Below are 19,248 nucleotides of genomic sequence, written 5' to 3' on the forward strand. Positions count from 1 at the left end.
GAATGCAATCTTCCTCATCAAAGTGATGCAAGATTGGGTCTGGTGGGCTCAGCATACCACAACTGTTCTGGAGTGGTTAGTTCCCCTCTCTGAGCATCAGTTTTTCTATCTGTAGAAGGGGTATATTAACTTAAAAGGTAGTTGAGAATATTACATGAAATAATGAAGGCAAAGCATGGTGGCTATCTAATAAATGCTCAGTCAATAAGAACTATAATTGTTACTGCTCTCTGACTTATATTCTTTTTTTTTTTTACTTACGTTCTGTGTAACATAATGATGATGATCATTGCTAGCCATCTCTTTAAGATTATCTATATGGCAAGCACCATTCTAAGCACATTATATAAGTTAGCTTATTTAATGCTCACAATAGTTCTGAGTGCTTTTGTATTCCCATTTTATAGATGGATATGTTGAGGTCCAGAGAGCAGGATTTATTTGCCCAAAGTCACCTTGCCAGTTATTCTCTATTGAAACAGGCACTTTAGCTCCATAACACACTCTTTTAATCGTCCTGCTCCATCGGAAGTGGTTACACAGCCACAAAGCCAGTGGATTACAACATGAACTATTGAAACAGAAGAGGCAGGGTAATTTAGCCTCCAGGACTAGGCGTGTATCTCCACTTTTCCTGATTTTTCCTCCTCCCCTCCCCCATTTGCATGTTTAAGCAAACACATAGCTAAGGAGAAAACAGGAGAGGTTTGTTCCACCAAAGTTACTGCTCAAGTGGAGCCTCTCAGCAGTTTTAAAGATAAAACGATGATGTCATGGTTATTAAGACAACAAGGAAAAAATAGTAGAAAAGTACCATGAAAGTAAAAGTGCTACAGGCAACAAACAGTGGCTCTGGCTCTGCATTTCTCCAATTCAGACCATTGCCCAGGCTCACTCTCCCCATAAGAGAAGCTGCTATCCTACATCCCTGTCCCCTCCTCACTTCTAATCACCAACCTCCTACTGACTCTTCCATTCACCCAGCTGATTCCTACTCATCCATCAATTCCAGCTTAGACCTCACCTTCTCCAGAAGGCCTTTGTGGATCCCCTGCCCAGCCCCATCCAACAGGATTAAAGGGCTTTGGAGCTCCTATAGCATCTATCATGATTCAGTAAGTGCAGTGGCCTATAAGCTCTATGTGGGCAGCATCTGACTCCAACAGATATTCTTTTGTGTCCCCAAAGTCTAGCATTTTGTCTGAGATATAAGTAGATACCTCAGTAAACATATGCTGTGTGCCTTTGAAAATCACAAAGCATGCCACTTCTTTTAAGGTTTAGAATCAGGTGATACAGTTCTTGAAAATGAATTTTTTCATGACTCGAAAGGGATATACACAATTGCAGAAAAGTAACAGCCAGTGTCTTTTCTTAGGTCACTCTACTCAATGATTTGGAAACCTAGACAAAGTTTAACAGTACTTATTACTGGAACATTCTTCCCTAAAGGATGCCTAAACCCTCTTCCTGTCATTTAAACTCATTCCTCTTCATTCGGTTCCCTGTGGAGGTAATTCTCAGGGGGTTCATGATAATTATGATATTTCCTTTTAGCTTTGTCTTCTCTGGATTAATAACCTCAGCTGCTTAAATTTTTCCCTATAAAAATCTATTAATAATCTTTATTGCTTTCCCACTTCTCCATACTACTCATATCTTAATGCATATTGTTAAATCTCATAAAGAAAGAAAATAACTTTCAGGTTCATATTCTTTTTTTTTTTTAATTTTAATTTATTTTTAAACTTTACAATATTGTATTAATTTTGCCAAATATCGAAATGAATCTGCCACAGGTATACCCGCGTTCCCCATCCTTAACCCTCCTCCCTCCTCCCTCCCCTACCCTCCCTCTGGGTCGTCCCAGTGCACCAGCCCCAAGCATCCAGTACCGTGCATCAAACCTATTCTTATCTTTGTTTTCCGAGGACTTAAATAAAAGAAAAACAGTGATTATATCTACGAAGTAAAGAGTAAGATACGGATTTAAACAATGGTCATCTAGTCTCAGGCTACCTTTTTTCCCTGTTTTCCTCTTTGAAGCATGCTCTGTTTTCTACAAACTTCTAGAAGCCAGAAATGATGTGAAGCCCGTGGTTTAGTATAAGCATACACTTTAAGACATTAGAAATCATTCCACATTTTCCAAAATGGTCCCTTTTCAAGTATTTGGACCTGTTTTCCCATAAGTAGAACTTGTGTTATATCTGTTTTCTAATTTGAAGATTAAGAAATGTGTTCAACCCACATATGGCATAGAATCTCTAGGTAATGATGTTACTATCAGTAGGAAACACAGATTGCAGCCTCCTTCCATAAAGGTGCTATGCTAGCCATTCAGAATCATTTTCTCTTTTAGTCATTTAAAGCATCTTTATGAGATAGATATTCTTTCATCCCCATTTTACAGATAAGGAAACTGAGGCTCAGAAAAAACATATAAACTCACACATCAGTAGGTGGCAGAGCAGGGACTCCAAAAGCTGTGTCTGACAGTGCACTCATAAGCTCTAAGCACTTTGCTGAAGGCTCTAAAAGTATTGATTTTGCGGATTTGTGTGTCTGTTTTTGTAAATGACCTGATCCACTGTCATGCACACAGTATTTTTATAATAATGCTTCGATTTTTCTTTTGACATAGGGAAGCAGTACCTTTTACAGTCTGTTGACAATACTCTAATTGGTTCAGGTACTTTGGAGCATCTATTCATTGGGGCATCTGGCCACAGCTGGGAGCAACCACATCTGGCAGCACCCAGGGGTATTGAAGATGTGTATATTGTAGGGCCCAGCCATGATTCCCTAGGCACTATGGCAAATATCAATACCACTGGTCAGTTCCCTCCACAGCCCTATGCTGTCCAGAAACTTTCTTGTAATTTGCTGACAGATGAACCACATGACCTTGTTCTAGCGAATGGAGTGTAAATGTAAATCACTGAGTAGGTCTTATTTGAAGACTTGTTTAAAGGGGTAATATGACTGAAGTGAAGTGAAGTGAAGTTGCTCAGTCGTGTCCAACTCTTTGCGACTCCGTGGACTGTAGCCCACCAGGCTCCTCCGTCCATGGGATTCTCCAAGCAAGAATACTGGCGTGGGTTGCCATTTCCTTCTCCAGGGGATCTTCCCGACCCAGGGATCGAACCCAGGTCTCCCGCATTGCAGGCAGACGCTTTAACATCTGAGCCACCTAAGGAGGTAATATGACTAGAGTACTTTATATACTTCCTGATTGGAGCATGACACAATCTCTGGAATTGCTGTAACTATGTTGTGGTTATAAAACAGCAAACCTGTGGATAAAAGTGCACTCTAAGAATGGCAAAGCAGAGAGATGAAACAAACCTGGATAGCTTTGGCATCAGTCAACCAGCCTGGCAGCCCAGGAATACCTCCCTCCAGGCTTGTGGCAATGTTAGAAACAATAACCTCCTCTGCCACCCAATTCAGGGATTCCCTGATGGCTCAGTGATAAGGAATCTGCCTGCAATGCAGGAGACTCAGGTTCAATCCCTGGATCAGGAAGATCCCTGGAGAAGGAAATGGCAACCCACTCTAATATTCTTACCTGGGAAATCCCATGGACAGAGGAGCCTGGGGGACAGAGGAGTCCATGGGGTCACAAAAGAGTTGGACATGACTTAGCTACCAAACAACAAACCACCAATTCACTTTACCAGAGTTCTCTAGAGAAACTCACACATACACGAGATGACATACACAGACATAATACATATCAAAAAAATAATAGATACATAGCATATTCTTGCAATGATACATGGCAATTAAAAAGGCGTAAACTAGATCTATTGGAGAAGGCAGTGGCACCCCACTCCAGTACTCTTGCCTGGAAAATCCCATGGATGGAGGAGCCTGGTGGGCTGCAGTCCATGGGGTCGCACAGAGTTGGACACGACTGAGCTACTTCACTTTCACTTTTCACTTTCATGCATTGGAGAAGGAAATGGCAACCCACTCCAGTGTTCTTGCCTGGAGAATCCTAGGGACAGGGGAGCCTGGTGGGCTGCCGTCTGTGGGGTCGCACAGAGTCAGACACGACTGAAGCGATGTAGCAGCAGCAGCAGCAAACTAGATCTATATATATCCACATTATTCTTTTTTATTTTATTGAAATACAGTTGATGGCACTAGTGGTAAAGAACCTACCTGCCGATGCAGGAGACATGAAAGACACGGGTTCGATCCCTGGGTCAGGAGCTCCCCTGGAGGAGGGCATATGAATCCACTCCAATATTCTTGCCTGGAGAATCCCATGGACAGAAGAACCTGGCGTGCTACCCTAGTCATAGGGTAAGAAAAAGTCAGACACGACTGAAGCAACTCAGCATGTACACATGGTTGAAATACAAATTGTGTTTGTTTCTGGTATACAGAAAAGTGATTCAGTTATACATGTAAAATATATGTGTGTGTGTGTGTTACAGTTTGCATCTGTGAATCCCAAACTGTGATGATGAAAGTGGCATCTCCTGCATGGGCAGACAGATTCTTTACCACTGAGCTACCAGGTAAGCCCCATTTCCATATATACTGAAAGTATCATGACATGAATGTGAAGGAACACACCAACTTTAGGGTGGGAGAAGGAATCAAATTGGGAAAGTGGCACAGAAGCACTTGAGCAGAACCTGCAGTACTTTATTTCATAAAAGTAATTTAAGTCATGTATGACTATAATATGGCATTTGTTAAATTTGGGTGTGGATCCATAGGTATTTGCTACATATATGCTGCTGCTGCTGCTAAGTCACTTCAGTCGTGTCCGACTCTGTGCGACCCCATAGACAGAAGCCGACCAGGTTCCCCTGTCCCTGGGATTCTCCAGGCAAGAACACTGGAGTGGGTTGCCATTTCCTTCTCCAATGCATGAAAGTGAAAAGTGAAAGGAAAGTCGCTCAGTCATGTCCGACTCTTAGCAACTCCATGGACTGCAGCCTACCAGGCTCCTCCATCCATGGGATTTTCCAGGCAAGAGTACTGGAGTGGGGTGCCATTGCCTTCTCCATGCTACATATATATTTTTCTATAAATTTTAAATGTTATATATTTTTTAAAAACTAGATGAAGAAAAGGAAAGAGATTGTTTCAAGAACCAGTATTTATATAAAATTACTCTGTCAAGTGTAAGGTGACATGGAAAGCCATGTGCTTTATTATTATATTTACCATCATCCAGGGTCACAAAGAGTCGGGACACAACTGAGCGACTTCACTTTCACTTTTCACTTTCATGCATTGGAGCAGGAAATGGCAACCCACTCCAATGTTCTTGCCTGGAGAATCCCAGGGACGGGGGAGCCTGGTGGGCTGCTGTCTATGGGGTTGCACGGAGTTGGACACAACTGAAGTGACTTAGCAGCAGCAGCAGGACCGCTGTGTTGAGGAATAAACTTTCCATGAACCCTGAGGAAAGGACAGGATGAGAAGATTTAGGTAGATGGTAGAGCTGAATAAGTACTATGAACTGAACTGTCTCCCCAAAGTGTACATTGAAACCCTAACACACTCAGTGTGACTGTATTTAGAGACAGGGCCATTAAAAAGGTAATTAAGCTTAAATCTGGTCATAAGCCTAGTGGCTCAGATGATAAATTTGAATGCCTGCAATGCAGGAGACCCAGGTTTGATCCCTGGGTCAGGAAAATCCCCTGGAGAAGGGAATGGCTACCCACTGCAGTATTCTTGCCTGGAGAATCCCATGGACAGAGGAGTCTGGCAGGCTACAGTCTAAGGGGTCACAAAGAGTTGGCCACGACTGAGTGACTAACACCTTTAGAGTGGGACACTAATCTAATAGTACTGATGTTCTCATAAGAAGAAGTAGAGTCACCAAGAGCACACTCAATGTGGAGAAAAAGCTATATTATGGCATAGTGAGAACGTGGTTGTCTGCAACCTAAGGAGAAAGACCTCAGGAGAAACCAGACCTAACAACACCTTGATCTTTCTGTGAAAAATACATTTCTGTTTAAGTCTATAGTATTCTGTTAAAGCTTCCCTCGATGGCTCAGTGGGTAAAGAATATGCCTGCAGTGCAGGAGACACAGGAGACATAGGTTCATCCCCTAGGTCAGGAAGATGGGGAGGAGGAAATGGCAACCCATTCCAGTATTCTTGCCTGGAAAATTCCACGGACAGAGGAGCCTGGCTGGCTATAGTCCATGGAGTCACAAAGAGTCAGACATGACCAAGCACATGGCACATACCATATTATGTTATGGCAGCAAGAGCAGCTTAATACAGGATGTATGTCCAGAACTGTGGTTCTCAATAGTGGATGACGCTATATAAATGGGCACATATAAGTTATTGGTTGGGGGAGGGTAATGGTTGGTGGTCACAAAGCTGAGGAGCACAGGAGCCATTTAATGGGCAGTGGCCAGAGAGGCAAAACTTTTTGCAGTTACTACAGTCCTCACAACAAAAAAAAATTCTGCATCCCAAATGTCTTTAAAATATCCCATAAGCATTTAGAAGAGGAGAAAACTGTGTACACTTACCTAAAGCTAGGTAAAAATGCAAAAATAAAAAATGTGGGGCTGTTTGGTCAGGTAGTATCATACAGTGAATTTCCATAAAAGTAACTACTATGAAGACTAAAGGAGGATTGTATTTTGTTTCCTTCAGAACTTTGCCAAAAGGTACTCATCAGTACTGTGGAAAATTCTTTTGTTAACAGTAATGCTAATGATATCTGTATTGTCTACCTGACCTATCCTTATCAGTCTTCATTCATAGCCATCGTATCTGCTAGGAGTCTGCAAAGTCCACTGAGCTGGCCAAATCCAACCTGCCACCTGTTTTTGTACATAAAGTTATATGGGACACAACCGTGCTCATCCATTTCTGTATTATCTATGGCTGCTTTTTCAGTAAAAAAGCTGAATTGAGAATGGCTCGCAAAGCTTAAATATTAACTATCTGACCCTTTATAGAAATGCTGGCAATCCCCTGCTATAAACCTGATTCTGTATCTCATATTGGCATCCATTACTTCAATACATGATCTAATTTAATCCTAGAATATTTACCTACTGAAACATGCATGATTTTGTTATCCAACTTCTTCTTTAAGTTCTAGCAATTATAGTTAATTCATCATGTAATTTGAAGATGTGCGGATATCTCTGTATCTGTGACATTCACTTCAGGAAAGAAATGGAATTCATTTCAGTAAAGAAGGAGAAGCATTTCTAAATAATCTCAAAGATTGAAAATCTACTCTAGACCTAAAAGAACAAAGACCATGAAGAATGAAGGAGTTATGTGACCAAGAAAAACTTGAAAACAAGCACCACGCTGAAGATGAACTGACCTTCAGTTCAGTTCAGTTCAGTCGCTCAGTCTTGTCCGACTCTTTGTGACCCCATGAATTGCAGCATGCCAGGCCTCCCTGTCCATCACCAGCTCCTGGAGTTCACCCAAACTCATGTCCGTTGAGCTGGTGATGCCATCCAGCCATCTCATCCTGTGTCGTCTCCTTCTCCTCCTGCCCCCAATCCCTCTCAGCATCAGAGTCAACTCCAATGAGTCAACTCCTCAAACTGACTTTAAGCTCCAGGAAAGAGGCTGTTGTGTTTATCTGTACATCCCTTACTCAGGAACTGGTACACTGGACTCAGTAAATACTTGGCTGAATGTTCCCATGAACGAAGGGATGGATGAGGCATATAAATGATTGAAGGACAAAGGACTGGAATAGGGAGCTTCCTTTCTCAAGAGGTCTTCAAACAGAAGTTCGGTCATTTGCCAGGTATTTTATAGCAGGTATTCCATCATACAAGGACTTAACCAAGTGGACCAGAGAACTCTCTAAGTCTCTAAAACTCCACTCCTGAAGCTGAAATCCAATATTTCAAAGATGCAAAGTTCATTATTTGGAGCAGCAAAAGCCTTTCAGATTTTAGACTGAATCTAAAATTGTCAAAGATCTGCCCAGCCTCCTGACCTCATCCCTCAACTAGTTATGTGAGATAGTAGGTAGAGTGTGGTAGTGAAGTATACAGGATCTGGAGTTAAATAGGTTTAGGTTGGAGGGTAGACTGTGGGAAAAGATGAACAGCAAAATTCCTCTCATCCTTGAGTGTACATTCCTTTGCAGTATCATACTAAAGAGCCTTTCATCAGGAAATGAAGTCTATCACTCTACCCTTGGATCTTGGCTGGCCTCATGTCTCACTTTGGGTGGTAAAATGCAGCAAAAGGAACATGGTGTAATTTCTGAACCTAGGTCTCAAGAGGCCTGGTAGCTTCTGCCTTAACTCTCTGGAAATGTACAGCCCCATGTGATGAAGCTTGGTCCAGCTCAGGGACTGGTAAAATATGGCCCATGGACCAAATTCACACCACCACCTGTTTCTATAAATAAAGTTTTATTGGAACACAGCTAGGCCCATTTGTCTACATACTGTCTATGACTGCCTTCATATTACAAACAGCAGAGTCAAGAAGCTATGTCCAAGACTGAATGCCCTACAAAGCCAAACATGCTTACAATCAGGACCTTTTCAGAAGACATTTGCTGAAGTTTGGTCTGGCTGCTGCAGGATGAGACCACATGAGAGGGAGGAGCTGTACCAGCTGAGGTCTCCCTAGAAAAAGCAACTCCCGATTAAACACCGAATGAGTGCATCTACACAGGTGATTGCAGGTGTGACCAAGAGAAGAACAGTCCAGCTGAACTCAGCCCTAACTGCAGACCCATAAACTCATGACAGATGGGATGACTGCCATTTTATGGTAATGGGTGGTTTGTTCTGCAGGAAGAAGCAATAGAGAAGGTCAGCCATGGCTCTGCCACTCATGGTATGAAGTACACTGTTTGTTCCCAGCTCATATTTTTGGAGGACTCACCCCTTCAGTGCAGGCTGACTGTCTTCCAGTTACCAATATCTGGATCTTTCTGCTAGGGGGTGGGTTTCTCCAAAGCCTTGCAAGGACTCTGTCCACACAGGGAAATTAACACTCCAACACTCCATCTGTACCCCACTCACCCTTATTCAATAGTTAACAGAAGTTGGTTTGAAAATACACTGCAGGTCCTCACCTTCTGGAAGGGATAATTCTGAGGTGTATGTTCCTACACTGTTTTCCAGAGTTTCCTTGCAGGTAACACTCTGGTCTCCTCTTGGCTCATTGACAGTACACCCTTTATCAGCAGCCATCTTTTCTCTGTCTATATTCCCCATGGCTGTACTGGTATTTCCTGAACAGCTACTACCAAGTAAGCTACTTTCACTCAAATCCTGTTACAGATTCTGCCTCACATCAAAATACAAACCAAGAAGACACTGTATAACTGTAGACAAGTTTATCTCTCTGAACCTTAGTTTCCTTATCTGTAAAATGGGAATACAAGGAGCATCTGTAATCATGGTACATGGTCACAAGGACTTGAGAGACTGTAAAGCATCCAGCACTACTCTCAGGGGTGACAGCTACCTTAACTAGCCCTACCTCCTCTCTGCCTGGGCTCTGGTGATTGGCCAAGTCCCTGCACAGGGCACTGGTGATTGGCCAAGGGCCCTCTAATAAGCCAAGCTCCCATTGAACGACAATTAAAAAAAAAACAACAAACAGCATAGAGAGGCAGAAAGTACCTGAGGACAGCCCAAGGGAGAGTGCAGGGGCTTACTGTGGCTTCCAGTCACGTCCCAGTTCAGAAGCCTAAGCCCCGCATCACATATCTCCGTCTGGAGGACACCGAGGCTCCTTACTTCTGAGCTGGCACACTGGGCTGGAGCCTGCTGTGTGCCTGACCCCAGGAGCCTGTCCCCAATGGGAAGGAGAGAAGTAGTCAAGGAAGTGTGACTGACCTGACTCCAGACAATTAGAAAAACATTACCACGCCTCACAGTGTAAGAAGAGCATGGCTTCAGCAATGTAGCCTTAAAAAAGAAATAGGAGTGTGAGAGGATGTTTTTTTTTTCTCCGAAGAGAGAAGTCTGTCTACCCAAAACCCTCCACTCCTTCTAACAGTCTATAAATACACACCTCAACCTGGAGAAAAAACTAAGAGCACACTTGTGCCTCCCATACCGGAAAACACATTCCATTTGTTCTGGTCCCTTCTGTTCTCTTTGAAAGGCCTTAATATTTCTCCCTCATGACCTGCCCTAGGATCATACAGGGATGTTTAGGGGAGCCCTGGACTCCAGAACATGACAAGAAAGCTCCACTGGTCCCCATATCCATAGGAAGGAGCTCCAGCAGACCCGGGGTGAGGCAGTGAGGTAATGAGAGTGGAGTTCTGGATCGTGGCCAGGCCAGGAATAATGGCACAGCTATAATTACCCTGTAGAACATTGGATGGAAGTGACTATTTTAGACCCTGAAAACATCTCAGCGACACTTTGGAGTCACATTTGGGAAAGCCCCTTTTTATCACTGCTGTCCTCTTGTCATGCAATAGGATGTTACCGTCGGGGACGTTTCCTATCAGAAAACCATCAGGGGATCCATGTAGCACTTGGAAAAGCTTAAAAGGATACCATGGTTCAGAAGTCTTGACTCTGGCTAAAAAAATCTATCATTTTTTTCCTTCAGAGGAAAATATTTTTCATTCAGTTGTTTGTTGAGTCAACACAATTCAGATAGTTTCTGGCCATGTACTTTCTAATCACAGAACATAATATTTTGTATACATCTTTGCACAACACACACATATAACTCAAGGTCTTGAGATTATTAGATGCTTGGGGATAACTGCTGGAAAATAGAATGTGCTTGGATAGGGAACCAGAGTCCTCCGTGGAGCTGCTGACTTTAGGTTATCCTGCCTCTCAGAGCCTCTGTGTCCCTATCTATTGATTCTACTGTGATATTCCTTCTCCCCCCGCCCCCCCCCCCGCCCAAGACATATAGAAATATAAAAGGAGAAAAGTATAAAAAATACAACAAGAAAAGTCCCAGCACAAAGATCTCAAAGAATATGAATTCTTATCATTAGAAGATCTCTTGAGGTTCTTCAACTTGGAAGAAAACGAAAATATGAAAAATAAACAGAGTGGGAAATCACATTTAGGCCACTGGTTGAGCATAGACTCTAGAATTACACAATCTGCGTTCACATACTAGCTTTGCAGTATCTTTGAAGTATGACCATGTAAAGTCTACTTCATGTTTTCCTGATTCAGTGTCCCTGACTGTAATACAGTATGAGGATCCATCTTCATGAACTCTATAGGATTAAATGAGGTGATTCACACAAGTACATCACCAAGTATGGCATAGAGAAGCCTCCAGTAGAGGATAATTTCTTCCATTTGTATCATAATTATTTTAAAGTTATTGTTGTTTAATTTAATATAATATTAATAATTAATATTAATAATATATTAATTATATATATTAATTATATAATAAATTAATAATAATTTAATATAATATTAAAGTATTATTGAAGATCAGTGTGTTTTTTTTGTTTTTTGTTTTTTTTCTTCCTTTTAACGCCTGGGAACATGGGCTGTCAATCATTAAGCAACGTACTTGGTGGCGATTCAGAAGGATGCAATGGACCTTGGTAATAATTAGGGTGATTACAGGAGGGCACAATGTATGAGACCAGTACACCTCTGTGAACTTGGTCACATAGCACTCTGATGGGTCCCAATCAGCTGCACGAAGCTTGACAAAAGACAGTTGTTCCAAATTTTAGTTAAGGTATTAATGTATATTAGGGCTTCTGTTAGGGTATATTAAGGTTCGTGACATTGTACAGGAGGTAGCGATCAAGAGCATCCCCAAGAAAAAGAAATGCAAAAAGGTAAAATGGTTGTCTGAGGAGGCCTTAGAAACAGCTGAGAAAAGAAGGGAAGCGAAAGGCAAAGGAGAAAACAAAATATTTATCCATTTGAATGCAGAGTTCCAAAGAATAGCAAGGAGAGATAAGAAAGCCTTCCTCAGTGATCAATGCAAAGAAATAGAGGAAAACAATAGATTAGAAAAGACTAGAGATCTCTTCAACAAAATTAGAGATACCAAGGGAACATTTCATGCAAAGATGGACACAATAAAGGACAGAAATGGTACGGACCTAACAGAAGCAGAAGATATTAAGAAGAGGTGGCAAGAATACACAAAGTAACTATACAAAAAAGATCTTCACGAGGGTGTAATCACTGACCTAGAGCCAGATATTCTCAATGTGAAGTCAAGTGGGCCTTAGGAAGCATCACTACAAACAAAGTTAGCGGAGGTGATGGCTTTCCAGTTGAGCTATTTCAAATCCTCAAAGATGATGCTGTGAAAGTGCTGCACTCAATATGCCAGCAAATTTGGAAAACTCAGCAGTGGCCACAGGACTGGAAAAGGTCAGTTTTCATTCCAATCCCAAAGAAAGGTAATGCCAAAGAATGTTCAAACTACTGCACAATTGCACTCCTCTCACATACAAGTAAAGTAATGCTCAAAATTCTCCAAGCCAGGCTTCAACATACGTGAACTGTGAACTTCCAGTTGTTCAAGCTGGATTTAGAAAAGGCAGAGAAACCAGAGATCAAATTGCCAACATCAGTTGGATCATTGAAAAATCATGAGAAGTCCAGAAAAACATCTCCTTCTGCTTTATTGACTATGCCAAAGCCTTTGACTGTGTAGATCACAGCAAACTATGGACAATTCTTAAAGAGAATTTAAGACCAGAGGTCTCAAGAGGTCAGACCACCTGACCTGCCTCCTGAGAAATCTGTATGCAGGTCAAGAAGCAACAGTTAGAATTGGACATGGAACAACAGACTGGTTCAAAATTGGAAAAGGAGTATGTCAAGGCTGTATATTATAACCCTGCATATTTAACTTATATGCAGAGTACATCATGTGAAATGCCAGGCTGGATGAAGCACACTCTACAATCAAGATTGCTGGGAGAAATATCAATAACCTCAGATATGCAGATGACTCCACCCTTATGGCAGAAAGTGAAGAAGAACTAAAGAGCCTCTTGATGAAAGTGAAAGAAGAAGAGTAAAAAAGTTGGCTTAAAACTCAACATTCAGAAAACTAAGATCATGGCATCTGGTCCCATCATGTCATGGCAAATAGATGGGGAAATAATGGAAACAGTGAGAGACTTTATTTGGGGAGGGCTCAAAAATCACTGCAGATGGTGATTGCAGCCATGAAATTAAAAGATGCTTACTCCTTGGAAGAAAAGCTATGACCAACCTAGACAACATACAAAAAAGCAGAGACATTACTTTACCAACAAAAGTCCGTCTAGTCAAAACTATGGTTTTTCCAGTAGTCATGTATGGATGTGAGAATTGGACTATAAAGAAAGCTGAGCACTGAAGAATTGGTGCTTTTGAACTGTGGTGTTGGAGAAGACTCTTGAGAGTCCCTTGGACTGCAAGGAGATCCAACCAGTCCATCCTAAAGGAAATCAGTCCTGAATGTTCATTGGAAAGACTGATACTGAAGCTGAAACTCCAATATGTTGGCCACCTGATGTGAAGAATTGACTCCTTGGAAAAAACCCTGATGCTGGAAAGATTGAAGGTGGGAGAAGGGGACAACAGAGGATGAGATGGTTGCATGGCATCACCAACTCAATGGACATGAGTTTGAGTAAACTCCAGCAGCTGGTGATAGACAGGCGAAGCCTGGTGTGCTGCAGTCCATGGGTTCGCAAAGAGTCAGACATGACTGAGTGACAGAACTGAACTCAGAGCTTCTATTAAAGATAATAAGTTGGTCTGCAAACAAAGTTAACCAGACCAAACATTCTTTCATTTATTTGTATCTTAAATCTTTTTTTTTTTTTTTTTTTTTGAGTAAGAGACAAAGGGGTGGATTTTGAGCTAGCCACACCTGAAATTACCCAAGACCTCCTGTTAATGTCAGTGATAAATAATAATGATAGTATGGTAGCAGATGATATTCGCTGCTTGCTTGTGCCATGTACACGACCTTCATTTAATTACCTGCTCTTTATTTGATGCTCATCAATTTCCCTGTATTACGTCATTTGATATAAGGAGGAATGGTACTCTTATTATTCCCACTTTACAGATGGGATGACCAAAGCTTACTGAGGTTAAGTAACATGTTCATCACCACCCAGTGGTGTGTGACATCTGGGGATTTGAATCCAATCCTGTGAGAAACAGTTTAATCTGTGCTGAAGCTCACACTTTTTGTATACTCCCACTAGCAGGGCATGGAACAAGGAGACAAGATGTGCAGAGAGAAGACTTCATTTATGATTTCCTTTCTGTTGCCAGGGGCTTTGCTGATGGCTCAGCTGATAAAGAATCTGCCTGCAATGAGGGTGACCTGGGTTTGATCCCTGAGTTGGGAAGATCCCCTGGAGAAAGGTACGGCTACCCACTCTAGTATCCTGGCCTGGAGAATTTTATGTGGAGTCCATGAGGTTGCAAAGAGTCAGACACGACTGAGTGACTTTAAGTTCTGCTGACAGAAAATGTTAAAGAGCGGGGGAGGTACCGAGAAGTCAGTAGATTGATAAGAAGTCTCAATTCTTGGTCCATCACAACTAGAAAGCAGCTGAACAGGCAGAAGGGCACAGCACACCCAGTGATGGAAGAGCAGTTAGAAGCCATCCTTTGTGTACAGGGGTTTTTACTTCACAAAAGACTTTCCCCATGTCCTATCACTAGTCCCTTGAAACTGTCCTGTAGGTGCAGAATGAATACAAACGCCACAGGAGACATAAGCTATAGAGGGACTGGCCATCAAGTAAAGAATCTGGAAACCCTAACATGTAGAATTACATGTGAGTGATTATCCAACCCCAGGCGTGATATGTGTGATAAATACACATTGATTCGTTGAATAGCGTTCTATTTCTTAAGGAAAAATTTTAAGGAACTCCAGTCATCCATGGCACCCCACTCCAGTACTCTTGCCTAGAAAGTCCCATGGATGGAGGAGCCTGGTGGGCTGCAGTCCATGGGGTCGCTAGGAGTCAGACATGACTGAGCAACTTCACTTTCACTTTTCACTTTCAAGCATTAGAGAAGTAAATTGCAACCCACTACAGTATTCTTGCCTAGAGAATCCCAGGGACGGGTGAGCCTGTTGGGCTGCCGTCTATGGGGTCGCACAGAGTTGGACACGACTGAAGCGACTTAGCAGCAGCAGCAGCAGTCATCCATGAATTGTATGCCTGCAGCACACTTTACAAAGTTACCCAAAGGAAACAATTCGTCTTGAAAAAGTTGCTGAATTGCTTGCATATTGGTGAGCAATCCTTGGTGTGCACCAGCATCTAAGTGGACACTAGCAATAATCTAAGAAAACAAAAGCTGAGGGGTCTGCTGGACCTTGGAGTTACGAGGCATAATACATTCCACATGTATAACAGTAATATTTTTAAAACATCCACTTAAAAAAATACTGCTACCAAAACAGGCCTTTTTTTAAACACCAATTGAAGACTCTTGAGAGTCCCTTGGACTGCAAGGAGATCCAACTAGTCCATCCCAAAGGAGATCAGTCCTGGGTGTTCATTGGAAGGACTGATGGTGAAGCTGAAACTCCAGTACTTTGGCCATTTCACGCGAAGAGCTGACTCATTTGAAAAGACCCTGATGTTGGGAAAGATTGAGGGCAGGAGAAGGGGACGACAGAGGATGAGATGGTTGGATGGCATCACTGACTCAATGGACATGGGTTTGGGTGGACTCTGGGAGTTGGTGATGGACAGGGAGGCCTGGCGAGCTGTGGTTCATGGGGTCGCAAAGAGTCGGACACGACTGAGTGACTGAACTGACTGACTGACTGACTGACTGTGTCCACTAGCATAAATGGCCTGGAGCTAATCTAAGTTGATGATATCTGTTGGAGGCAGAAACATGGAGACAGCAAAGAGATCATATGTGCTGGTCCAGTCCTTTGCAGAATATAGTCCCAGAGGTGGGGGTGGGGGTTGGGGCGGGGGGTGGGGAGCTGTTCCAGCCAAGGAACTGAGCTCTGCAAGGCTTGCTTTATGCCTGGCATGTGCAGGTAGGGAGAGGCAAGAGATGGCAAAGAACCCTTGCAGCCATATGTCCTAAGGAGAGCTTGGATTTTGTCCTCTTAAGTACTGGAAAATCAAAGAAGAAATTCCAGAATAGAATTGGCAGGATCGAGGGTTTTTTTTCAGAACATTGCTCTAGCAGCAATGTGACATCAAAGAAAGAGAAAGCTGTCTCACTGCAGTGTTTGAAGACCATGGCCCAGCACTTCTGGCAGTCACAAAGAACTTTGTAAAACTGGGGACTTCTATTGAATGCAGATCTAGTATAACTATGCCCAGCGTTTGTCTAGACCCCTTTACTTCTAAAACTCTTTCAGTTCATCAAACACCAATCTTGAGAAATGGGCCAAATGGAATGATCCCCATTCACAGATGGAAAACCATCTCTAAATAACTCAAGTGAAGTGAAGTCGCTCAGTAGTGTCCGAACAGAACAATTTCCACTTAGACTAATTGCATTTTAGCTCTGCCCATTTATGATTTAAATTTGATTTTTGTGGCTAGAAAAATGAAGCATGTTTAAAACTCTGGGAAAAAAAGACCTCAGTGCCCATAGGTAGAAATCAATGCTATGTAATAATCTGAAAAATATTGACTTCAAAAATCAAAAGAACAACTAACTAACAGAAAAACACAAATAACATACCTGAAAACCAGAAGGCTGCTAACTGTGGGTCTGCTGTGCAAAATTAAGTGACATTGGCTGGAAAGTATTTTAATTTCATGTATCTAATATGCATAGCCTTTAAATATGTTCAGATATAGAATTTAAGCTTGCCTCATTGTGCACATTATTACAACGTTTATCAAACTGTACTTGGATTTAGCTTAAAAACAATTCCAAAATGACTATATAATGCATGTTCTCCAAATTACAAAAGAGTGTTCTTCCTTCTCAGTGTGCTACCTGTTTCTGCATTTCCTTCAAGGCATACATATATTGTCACAAATTTAGGGAGAGATAATCAAGTATCATTCACATATAGTATAACATCATGAACTTCCATTTTCAACAGGAAGAGCCAAAAAAGGATTGTCACTTCTCTAACGTGGCTCTGCACAGTCAAGAGAAGTTCCCAGTGGACAAAACCCGACAGACTCTTAACCGTCTTATGCATCTTCCAGAGTGGAATCTCCGTATCTTTAGATTGGGCTCAGTGAGTTATTTTCCTTACGTCTCAGTTTGTTATTGTTGTTTGGTTGCTAAATCATGTCCAACTCCTTCATCTATGAGATTTCTCAGGCAAGAATACTGGAGTGGGTTGCCATTTCCTTCTCCAGGGGATCTTCTTGACCCAGGGATCAAATGCATATCTCCTTGTCAAGTGGATTCTTTACTACTGAGACACCAGGAAAGCCTCAGTTACTTCATTGTGAAATGGCTCACAAGAACATAACTAATTCTGGCCCCTGGCTTTCCCTCCAACTTTACCTCTCACCATTTTCTCCCTCACTCATTCATTCTCTGCCCCAGGGCAGCCTACGTGTCTCCTGGCACAAACCAAGCCTATTCCTGCCTCAGGGCTTTTGCACTTCCTATTTTCTCTGCCTACAAATAGCTCTTCCTTCAGGCATTTGCAGGCTCCTTCTCTCAAGTCTCTAGTCAAACAACCTTGCTGTACCAAGGCTTCCATTGGTCTCTAAGCAGACTTGCCCCACTGTGTTCTCTTTATGATGTTTCCTGACTGTTTTTCTTTATAGTGTTTATCTTACTTGCTTTCCTGTTTATTGTTCCTGCCCTCACCATAATATTTAAGATCCATGAGCACCAGAACTTTTTCATCCTATTTTCCAAGTCTTCAAAGAATGTCAGCAAATAAGTAGAAGCTCAATAAATGTTTGTTTTCCTGATTTTTTTTTTCTTCTTGGCATTTATCTCTATCTGACATTATTTGTTTTCCTGTTTGTTGTCTCCACCCTTGGTAGAAGGTAAGATCCATGAGCGCCAGAATTTTGTTTCTCCCAGACTCCTAATCTTCAAGGAGTGTCAGTAAATGAGGAGAAGCTCTATAAATATTTGTAGAAGAGAAGGAGGGAGAGAGGAAGGGAAATAAATCTTGATGTGTTTTTTTAATCTAAAATTCTGAATTGGTACCACAATTTTAAATTATTTCCATTAACTGGTTTACATTGGGCAATTAATTGATTTAAATGAGAAATAATAATTATCGCTCTTCTAAAATTAAAAAAATTTATTTATGGTGAAATACACATCATTTAAAATTTGCCATCTTAATCATTTTTAATATATTTTAATGAAATATAGTTGATTTACCAGGTTCTATTAATTTCTACTGTACACACATATATATATGTGTGTATATATATATACATTCTTCCTCATGTTCTTTTCCATTATGATTTATCACAGGATATTGAATATAGTTCTTGTGCTATACAATAGGACTTTGATGTTTATCCATTTTGCATATAGTAGTTTGCCTCTGATGATCCCAAACTCCCAGTCAATCCCTCACCAACTCCCCCAACCCTTGGCAACCATATGTCTGTTCTCTGTGTCTGTGAATCTGCTTCTGTTTCATAGATAAGTTCATTTGTATTGTATTTTAGGTTCCCATGTAAATAATAAGTGATACATGGTGTTTGTCTTTTTCTGTCTGACTTCACTGAGTATGACAAACTCTAGGTCCATCTTTGTTGCTATAAATGGCATTATTTCATTCTTTTTTATGGCTGAGTAATACTCTATTGTATGTGTATACCACCTCTTCTTTATCCATTATGTCAATGGACATTTAGGTTGATTCCATATCTTGGCTACTGTGAGTAGTGCTTCTATGAACATAGAAGTGCAAGTATCTTTTTGAATTATAGTTTTGTCCAAATATATGCTCAGGAGTGGATTGCTGGACCAGGTGGCAATTCTATTTTTAGTTTTTTGAGGAACCTCTAATACTTTGATGACATTAAATATAAACTTCAGCACAATTTTTTGGACTGGAGCAGCTTCAAAAGGAGTACCTCAGCCCAGCCTTTCTACTGTAGCAAAAGAATGCCCCAGTCCAAAAAACTGTGATACTTTCCTAAAGATTTACTTTAACCAGATTAATGCTGTTAAAGTAGAAGGAAAATGTAGTGTACTTGTACTAAAGCAAGATGAACACAGGATTCACAGAAAAACATATTAATCTGTAACACACCATAAGTATTGTGATCTATTAATAAAACCATACATTTAAAGCAATATAATTAAATTCTTTCCATCTTGCCATGTGAAGAACATT

The 19,248-nt window shown here is 41.4% G+C and overlaps 2 long non-coding RNA genes across 28 annotated transcripts in view; one reads left to right on the top strand and one right to left on the bottom strand.

The window, feature by feature from the left end:
- LOC147348296 (uncharacterized) overlaps nucleotides 1-17,854 on the top strand; it is a 46,405-nt gene extending 28,551 nt beyond the window's left edge. Inside the window, exons 2-3 of the long non-coding RNA XR_015151418.1 lie at nucleotides 14,247-14,339; nucleotides 17,020-17,854. This is a non-coding gene — a long non-coding RNA (uncharacterized LOC147348296). The remainder of the gene's footprint in view (nucleotides 1-14,246; nucleotides 14,340-17,019) is intronic.
- LOC147348293 (uncharacterized) overlaps nucleotides 1-19,248 on the bottom strand; it is a 360,187-nt gene that overhangs the window by 286,658 nt on the left and 54,281 nt on the right. For 16 of the 27 annotated variants that reach the window (XR_015151369.1, XR_015151377.1, XR_015151366.1 and 13 more), the window contains exon 2: nucleotides 4,171-4,303. The exons of 4 other annotated variants lie outside the window; for them this stretch is intronic. This is a non-coding gene — a long non-coding RNA (uncharacterized LOC147348293). Of the gene's footprint in view, nucleotides 1-4,170; nucleotides 4,304-5,190; nucleotides 5,428-19,248 lie in introns of all 27 variants that reach the window. 7 more of the 27 variants (XR_015151386.1, XR_015151390.1, XR_015151379.1 and 4 more) reach the window with 2 other exon arrangements.

This window comes from Bos grunniens, chromosome 22 (genome assembly GCF_055505025.1).
Source record: "Bos grunniens cultivar Pamir isolate PY7600 chromosome 22, Bosgru_T2T1.0, whole genome shotgun sequence".
NCBI lineage: Eukaryota > Metazoa > Chordata > Mammalia > Artiodactyla > Bovidae > Bos > Bos grunniens.